We start from the raw sequence: 10,044 nt of genomic DNA on the forward strand, positions 1-10,044 counted from the left end.
CGCTACGGTCGCAGGTTCGAATCCTGCCTCGGGCATGGATGTGTGTGATGTCCTTAGGTTAGTTAGGTTTAAGTAGTTCTAAGTTCTAGGGGACTGATGACCTCAGATGCTAAGTCCCATAGTGCTCAGAGCCATTTGACCCATTTTGCACAAGCAGAAACCAAATTAATTTAGTAGCAATGTCCATAACAATGACAGTAACATCGGGTGTGTCCCAAGGAAGCGTGATAGCATATTTAATATTTTCAGTGAATATAAACGATTTAAAAAATAGGATCACCAACACTGTAGGATTTTTCGCTGGTGATGCAGCAGCGTGCAAGAAAGTATCGCAGTTGGACGACCGTAAGGAACTGCAGAGAGACTTGGACAACGCTTCCATTTAGTGTAGTAAATGGTAGGCCTACTTCTCTTTCAGTATGGATAAATGGAGGATAACTCGTGTAACAAATAGAAAGAACGGTATAGTATCTGACTACAGGACCATTGGAGAACATCTTGAGCACTTAACATCGTATAAATATTTAGCAGTAATACTAAGAAAAGCCATGAAACGCCAAGTGAATGCTTTCTTTTCTGTTTTCAAACCCTACAGTGACATAAAGCGCCCAGTCATCAGGCCACAAGTGGCTCATTGGGACCATCCGACCGCCGTGTCATCCTCACTGAGGATGCGGATAGGAGGGGCGTGTGGTCAGCACACCGCTCTCCCGGTCGTTACGATGGTTTTCTTTACCGGAGCCGCTACTATTCGGTCGAGTAGCTCCTCAATTGGAATCACGAGGCTGAGTGCACCCCGAAAAATGGCAACAGCACATGGCGGCCCGAATGGTCACCCATCCAACTGCCGGCCACGCCCGACAACGCTTAACTTCGGTGATCTGACGGGGACCGGTGTATCCACTGCGGCAAGGCCGTTGCCCTTACAATGACATAACCAGGCAATTTTGGAGTCGTGCCACACAGCGTCTCAGCAGCTGTTGAGTTACTTTCTTTTCTCACTCAACAATGCAGGAGAATTGTAGAAAGTATACCACTCCATTTACTTTTACCACGTGCTCTGATGGATGCCTTCATTGTTCGTTGTAATCCCTCTATTTTTCCATTTGATCGTGAATGATACTCCATCGTTTGTTTTAATTCAGAACCACAAATCGCACACCTAATGCACGAACAGATCTGACTGGAACCGTACTCCTTGGTCAGTGACTATTTGGTTAGATGCTCCAAATCTAGTGAGCCAGGAGCTATAAATAAAACGCCCGTGCTGCTGTTTTTGCTCGAACGTCGCGTAGTGGAATGACTTCAGTCCAGTTACTAAACCGATCGATGCACGTTAAACAGTATGTGAATTCATCTAAGGGAGGCATAGAGCCGATCAGATCGATGTGTACCGCATTAAATCATCCATCTGCGCTTTGAAAATGGCCAACAGCAGATCAGTTCCGTCAAATAACTATGTTCTTTTGGCATGCTGTGTATCATTCCGCCCAGTTTTGGGTATCTTATCTGATGTTTGACCAAATGAATCTACATGTGAGTAACTTCACAGGAAACTTAATACCAAGGCGTGTCATACTGTGATAATTCTCAAAAACTGTACATTTAAATTGCTGAGGACTATAATGACGTATGTTACTTGTTGATACATCGCACCTTAATAATCTTCCGCCAGGGGTTTCACGGTGTTCAAAATTCAATGAGTTTTATAGGACTAGATCGAAGTTTCTCGAGTTCTTCGTCACTCACTGGAGCATCTGCTGTCTTCTCGTAATCAATTGGCACTACTCGATCCAGTCTGAGCTGCTTGTCAGCCACATTATTTTTCCTTCCAGAAATGTGTTGGCTGCCGTAAATTGTAATATTAACTGTAGGTGATACAACTGCATAGGGTTTGCTTTATCGATTCGTTGTTTAAGAACATGCATCAAAGCACCGTAGTCATTATACACTGCAAATGAAAGTCTTCAAGGAGCCATTTAAAATACCTTATTGCCATATACGTGCTGTGAAGTTCCCTACAGTATGTTCAATATTTCTTCTGGAATGGCGAGAGCTTTTTGGAGCAGAAATCAGTTGGTTTCCATAGTCCTCCTCATTTTTGTTACAGCACTGCACCGAATGGAAAATCGGAAGTGTGTACATATAATACAAGTTCATTATTTCTATTCGGGAATGTTAAAAGCTCTGCGTTTTGAAGGCCCATATTACACCTCTAGAAATGTCTTATTGCATTTTCTGGCCACTGAATTCTTCCTTTGTCGCTTTTCTTGTGTTCGTCGAATAATCATTTATGATAGCTTGATGTTCTGTGGAATGTTCCAAGTGCCTCCGGTAAATATTCAGTATGCCAAGCAAACGACGAAATTCTTGCAGAGTTCCTGGACGTTTGAAGTTAGTTAACACTTGTACTCGTTCTGGGTCTGGCTTGGCAACTTCTAGAGTAATCACATCTCCTAGATAGTTAATTTCTGTAACTCTAAACACAGATTTTTCCAACATTAATCCTTAAGCCATAATTTTTCAATCGTTCAAATAGGATAGCTAAATGTTGAATGTGTTCTTCTGGAGAGCTAGAAGCTATCAGTATTTCATCTAGATACGCGAAACAGAAAACTGTATCTCTCAAAACTTTATTAATAAATCTCTAAAAGACACTGGGTGCATTCCTGAGGCGAAACGGCACGAAGTTGATTTCATAAAGTCCAAGTGCTGTTATCACAGCACTCTTTTCCTTATTAGTCTCAGCTAGTGGGATTTGGTAATATGTTTTGAGGAGATTGACTTTAGAGAATAGTTTCTTGCCCACAAGAATGGAATTTAGATCATTCATGTGAGGAACTGTATTGCTATCATGAAGGGTCCGGTCTTTAAGACATCGATAGTCTCCATAAATGCGCCATTGCTTATCCGGATTTTCTACCAAGTGCAGAGGACTAGCCCACTGGGATTCAGAGAGACGAATTACATAATTATTCATTATGAACTGGAAGTCTTGTTTAGCCAAATGTAGTTTATGTGTAACTATTCTGCGGTCTTTTGACTACAATTGAGGGCGACAGCTGGTTGCATTATAATGTTTAACATCATACTTAATTTCTCCCTGCATAACGGTGGATGCTGTCAATTCAGGAAGTTTTTTAAGTTATTCAGAGTGTTTAAAGTTAGCGTGAAGTGAGCTAACGGAATCAGACAAATCAACTGTACACTGGGGTACAGCCACATGTAACTGAGTATTACTGTCGACTAATATTTTTCTTCTCAGGTCCGTTAACAAGTCAAACTGACGAAAATCTGAACCGATTACATCTCTAACAAACTATCGACGTTGCCGGCCTGGCAGAACATTCAGCCGCTACTGTGTCTGCCAAATGGGGTTTCCCTCACTTTTCCATTGGCAAAGTTGACAAACATCTCACGTCAGTAATTTGAGCCATTACGGAAATGAAAATAGCAATACTTTCCTGAATTATTGTACCTCGGCTTGCTGCAGCCTCCGCTATGAGAACGCTGTCCCGATTGATACTGTCGCTCCCTAGCTCTGGATTTTCTGATTTCGTTTTCAGGTCCTTAGATCCTTACCAGAAGGTCTTTCACTGACATAGAAGAATCATATACCACAGGGGACACTTCCGTTGAAGTTGATTGAAGTAACTGAGTGCTTCGCATTTCCATGACCCAGTCAGCCATTTGCGGTAATTTGTCCACAGTTTCTACGGAAATTATTAAAATATTTCGGACGCTTCCAGGAATTTTGTCTAACCTGCTTGTCTTTCAAATTTTTCTGAAGCGTTCATTTCTCCATTATATTTTATTTTCCGAAGCAATTGACTGGGTTCCATGTCATCAATTTCTAATTTGCTAACTGTTTTCTTAACTTGTCGTTCTTCACTTTCCTTAAAAGTCATTATCAGTCTTTCCTTAGCTAGCGAATAACTGTTGCTTTCGTCACCGTTCACGAGATCGTATATATTTTCGACAAATCAGGGCTATAACGGTGGTAATATGTAACTGAATTTGTTTTCTTCAATCTGTATTCCCGCGATAGTGAATTGTGCTTAGGCGTGCCAAAACCATTTATCAGGCTTTCCACTAATGAACGGAGGAAAATCCACACTAACCTTGTTCACTTCTATTTTAGTATCACTGTTTGGGATATTACTTTTCACTTCCTCTTCCATCATGTTTGTTTCTTGTTTGTACTACTTCATAGACACCCGTTGCTGGGTCTGCTGTACAATTAACCGCGAAACACTGCAATTTAAATTCAAACTATTATTTGAAAACTTCCATTTTTACAAATACAAACAATACACTCTACGAACAGAACAATCGATATCTAATACTCCTCTTACATTGTGTATTTCAAACTTCAAAAATAAAGTCGAATCAAAGAAGAACTATTTACAGAATGGAAGGTCGTGGACATAAACGTAACTCTACTGGCCTATCAATTAAATAGACTTTTGTCATCTTGACAGACCATACAATCTATACCTAACAAATTATTTTCATAGGTAATATTTTGTAAATTGATTAAAGTTTCTGACTGGGTGAAACTTAATAGTCATGAAAAATTATGACAATGTTGAATAATCAACATTTTGATTTGAATGACAGTGGGAACTTTATATCATATCCATGTAAATCGCACAGAAATAGACATTCTGAAATTGAAACAAATGTGGTACATCATGTGCCTCTCTCTACAATCATTTGTTGTTTCTAGTATAGATCAGTGATCTTCCATCTGCACCATCACCAGAAGATGTAAATTTAGTCCTTTTTTTCAGATGGTACGCTCATAGAAATAAAAAAAAAGGACAGGACAGCTAATGTAACATACGAGTATACGAGGGTATACTACAAAATAAGGCCTCCGAATTTTTTATGTGGAAACTCTTAAAGTTTTTTCAATAAAAACATTATAAACTTTCTGCATATTTATTCATCATGTCAACATATTTGCACTCCTCTGCCGCTAGAGGGCTCAGAATTGCAACGTGTAAATGGCGGTGTGTAATGTAACTATGCCGGTGCGTGAGAAAAATCGTGCTTCAATCGAGTTTCAAATTCGAAGAATTCGTCCACATATACAGCACTCTCTCCTTCAGTATGATAATGCCAGACAACACACGAGCGCCGTGACATCAGCACCAGTCCGACGCCTTGGGTTCACTCTCGTCGAACATCCTCCTTAAAATCCCAACTTGGCTCCATCCGACTTTTATCTGCTTCCAAAACTTAAAGAACACCTTCAAGGAGTTCACTTCGATAGTAATGAAGATGTACAAGCAGGTATTTCAGGAAACATATATTTTTTAACGTCCTTTTTTATTACCTAAATTTCTCTTTTCTCTAAATGTACATCAAGTTGATGTCTGAGAAAACCACAAGAAATTTCAGTTACTTCGATCAATCTGTATTTTCCTACTGAGTTCAAAGACAAAATACACGTCGCATACATCATATAATAATTTTATAAGCATTATAATTTAAATACAGCAGCCATCCACAAGTATTGTACAAATACTACTTGTTTTGTAAATGAAACCACCTTTTCCTGCTGACACTTTATTTATCCCAGACGCGTTTCGCGTTTTTCTTATTCTAAGGCATCACCAGTGGAATGCTTTAGAACAAGAAACAGTCGAAACGCGTCTGGGGTAAATAAATTAAATGCAGCAGGTAAAGGCGCTTTTATTTACAAAGCAAGTATTTCTATGCTTGCTGCGGAGGATGACCACGCAAACAAACTTGTTATTGTATAAATAGTTTATTCACATTTAAATATTACCAATTTTTTACCTATCGCGAGATGAGCACCATACTGGGCTGTTAAAAATTCAATAACCATTGGAAAAGGATCATATTTTGAGGAATTATAGAAGAAACGATCTTACAGTTGATTAACACATAATTTAGTGATATAAGAAAACAAATCTACAGTAGCAATATAAATGCTTGTCTGCTTTACACGGAAAAATAGGCACAGGACCTAAGGTACAACCTGTTTCACACAGTTTCTGTCGTGATTATGGTCTATTTAAGACCACGTTACAAATAAGGTATCGTGAAAAGGTGACTGCAATTACTCTCTTTGGGAGAGAACATCGCCTTTTATTTTCTCCGAGATATAAAACAGTGAAACAATTATTTTCATAACTTCGTTCTCTGATCGGGGTAAGGAGTACAAATGAATAAATCAGCTGGAATAATTTGAAACTAATAGAAAATTCTAATCGCAAAAAGTCGAGCATTATAGGGCAGACCCGCGTGAGACAAGTATTCCCGAGGTGCCTGTACGGGAACTAATGTAAACGATGTAGTGGAACTCTATACCCGACTCCACGAAATTGCGACCGCTACGTGGGATGTGGGAAGGCCAGATCGTTTGTTACACTTGAGTCAGTTTTTCCCATCAAGTCACTGAATACCCATGGGTATGTAGAACTTAATCTGCATTGTGTGAACGAACACTTTTGGGGAGACGCGCGCGTCTGTGTGCTGGTAAAACCACAGTCTCGGGTTGCAGAGTTATTGACAAGCAAGCTCACCAGAGAGTAGTATTACAGCGTCATCAGCTTACAACCCGTTCTGAAAGAGGTTCTTCACTTTTTTACTGGCAAAGTGGCCGTGTGGCGACGGGGCCCGGTGTTTGTACTGCCCCGAAGGAATATCGCAGCAGACATTTCTGCAACTCCCCTATCGTTTTAGTGGTTTCACACATCGTCGAGCTGTTTTGCTGGATCTCGCACCCTGTAAATGCAGTCACTTAGTATCTTGTGCAGTCTAGCGCGAAGTGGGAAGTTTGCTACACCCATTGTAGATGGAGTTATAAAGCAGAGAGTACTGTATTATAAAAAAAAACTATCAAATTGCCTTCATTTGAGTTCCTTACGCAGACCCCAGCTATTTAACTTCTTTTAGCTGACTCAAAACTTTTCGAAAGTTTCTGAAGCATTCTGTACAATGTATAGCAGTATGTATTCGAAAACGATCAAAATTTTGTGTCACACAGCAATTACTTATATGTAAATTATATGTAAAAGAGTACCTCCGATTAACTATCAAGGTGACTCTAAACTGAGCACTCATTCTGAGGTGAAATATAAATGGCCGAGCGGTTCTAGGCGCTACAGTCCGGAACCGCGCGACCGCTACGGTCGCAGGTTCGAATTCTGCCTCGGGCATGGATGTGTGTGATGTCCATAGGTTAGTTAGGTTTAAGTAGTTCTGAGTTCTAGGGGACTGATGACCACAGCTGTCAAGTCCCATAGCGCTCCGAGCCATTTGAACCATTTTTTGAAATATAAAAACACAAGTTAAAAAGGAAATTTTCGTGCATTGTCGACCTGTTTAGTTTTCACATGCGTCCTCATATTCGGTGGTTGGTGTCATCGTTTCTGCAACTGAAAATTCCGATGAGAATTTTCGACTGATGCAGTTCGTTTTTATTTTTTTCGGAAATTTCCGTGTTACCATCGTATTGCAAGGAGTACTCGCTTCAGAACAAAATTCGCTTCCTGCGGTGTTTGAAAGGTGCAAACGAGTGTATATGTTTTGATGGTACACCATGGGAAAATCGTAGGAAATTCTTATAAGAATACAGATAAGTTTTTATAAAGAAATAAATTTCTTATAAAATTCTTATGAGAATACAGAAATTATCAGCATAGATTTAAAAAAAAACTGAGAAAATCGTTACTTAATGCTATTGGAAGAAAAAGCTTAAAGGGTTTGACGTAAGTACATATCGACTCTTTTGTTGGACGAATGATGATAGGAATAACCAAACAATTAAAGAGGACTTATAGATATCACGGTTTATTTGTTGTCACAAATCTACTGACCATTGATTAATTCTAACAAGGCAGTGAAAAAACGAACTCTTTAGCCATGTTAACCTTCTCAATAAAAAGACCGTTTGTGAATTGCTGGTGTGTGACTGTTCTGGCATGGACTTCATATTCTGTGATATGTTACACGTAAAGAATAAATATTTTTGTCTGTAATTAGTATGTAACTTCAATTATTTACAATAATTAGTTTAATGTAATATTTGATAGTGATACTGTATAACACACACGTACCATTATGAAATAAAAGCTGTGAAGTTCACATCATGCTGATGGATATACGACGGTTTTCTGAATACGAAGGATGAAAATTGTACCAGCCGCTACGTTTAGTTTTAAACAACCTTTTTTTAGAAGGATGTAATTCTCTTTTAGATCTTGAAAGACAGCTACAGAGAATTCGAGTGAGTCTACGTTAACATAAAATTAACCTTAATTAACTTCACTGATACGTTGACTCTTGGTACAATATTTTATATTTTATGAATTAAAAAACACACGACATTGATATGCAACACTATTTTGCTCAGTGGTAGAGACAGCACTTAGGCTTTGTAAAAGAGCGCAATGTACAAACTCACTTGTAACTGAGACAAATTATATATAGGCCAGAGTGACAAAGCAATATTTATACCAGCTTGAAGGAGCACCATAGACGTTGGAGACTTAGAAAAGGAGACATCACTTTTGCAGACCATCTACTTAGAGAAGGCCACAGATATAAGGTGCAACATGAAGTCTTACATATAATTCACAAAGGAAGAAAGATGAACTACCTTTAAATAATGTATATTAATAAATATAAGCCCATTTTGCAAAGCTTAGTACTGATTGATCAGACGCAGTTCCCTTATTCGCCACTTCTAACAGCACCTGCTGCTAATAATTCCATCCAGACCACTTTGTAGATTACGCTCCTACTCACATGTCTCATTTTCCCTTTATTTCAATTACTGTAGTTCACGCGCTATGTTAAAATTTACTTTCGATAATTACTGTTGTCCCAGTTGCCTGCCTTGTCTCACTGTAATATTTTATCTTATTGTGATAGATGATCTGTTAAGGACAAGATTATCTTATTCAGTCATCCACTTACTACACGTCATCAAAGTTTACTATTTGTTGCTCAGCTTCTTTTTCATGCCAGAACAATTCTTAATTTGTCGTGTAATTCATTATTTAATGTGTCACATATTTTGTTTAAGCTAAATAGTTTTACATTGCTTTCTTCCTGAAATAATTGCTCTCGCTTTAGTCCTAAATCAAATATTAACAATTGTCATCTTTGGAAACCAGCTTAGGTTCTACGTAGATGCACGAGTTTAAAATCTTTGATCGCACAGAAACTACACAGCCACACATATTTACCTTTCTACCTGACGATGGCCTTACACCCCAAACCACTTTGTAAAATAATAAAAGAATATTGTATCAGTGTCGTGTGTTTTTCATTCGTAACATAAAATTAAAAGCTTTATGAAGGAAACGTGTCTCAATTCGGTTACCATCAAGTTAGTAACGTAATAATTATTTCTTTTCGTAAGGTACTGTTCAGTCGGAGAAATCTACATCTACATCATACTTTGCAAGCCATGTAACGATGTGTGGCGGAGGGTACTGGTAGCACTATCTGATTCCTCCAAGCCTTTTTCACTCGCGAATAGTGCGTGGGAAGAATGATTGTCGTTATGCCTCTGTATTGACTCTAATTTCTCAAATTTTCTCCTCGTGTTCAATACGTGAGTTGTATGTGGGGGGAAGTAATATGTTGTCCGACTCCTCCCGAAAAAGTGCTGTCCCGAAATTTCAATAGTAAACCTCTCCGTGGTGCACAACGCCTCTTTTGTAACGTCTGCCAGTGGAGTTTGATTAGCATCTCCGTGACGCTCTCTCTCCGGCTAAACGACGAAACGCGCCGCTCTTCGTTGAATTTTCTCTATCTCCTCTATCTGTCCTACCTGACAGCGATCCCAGATAGATGAACAATACTCAAAAATCGGGCGAACAAGCGCCTTTTAAGCCACTTCTTTTGTGAATTTCCTTAAGATTCTTCCGATGAACCTAAGTCTGGTGTCTGCTTTTCCCACTATCTGTTTTATGTGGTCATTCCACTTAAGGTTACTGTGGATAGTTACGCCTAGAAATTTGCAATGTTTCTCGTTTTCTGTATAGTTTCAAAATATTG

General features: G+C 38.9%; 1 pseudogene; it reads right to left on the reverse strand.

Annotated features, from left to right (window-relative positions):
• Positions 1–804: 804 nt before the first annotated feature.
• Positions 805–922, reverse strand: LOC124723659 (annotated as a pseudogene).
• Positions 923–10,044: the final 9,122 nt, after the last annotated feature.

Source organism: Schistocerca piceifrons, chromosome X, assembly GCF_021461385.2.
Source record: "Schistocerca piceifrons isolate TAMUIC-IGC-003096 chromosome X, iqSchPice1.1, whole genome shotgun sequence".
NCBI lineage: Eukaryota > Metazoa > Arthropoda > Insecta > Orthoptera > Acrididae > Schistocerca > Schistocerca piceifrons.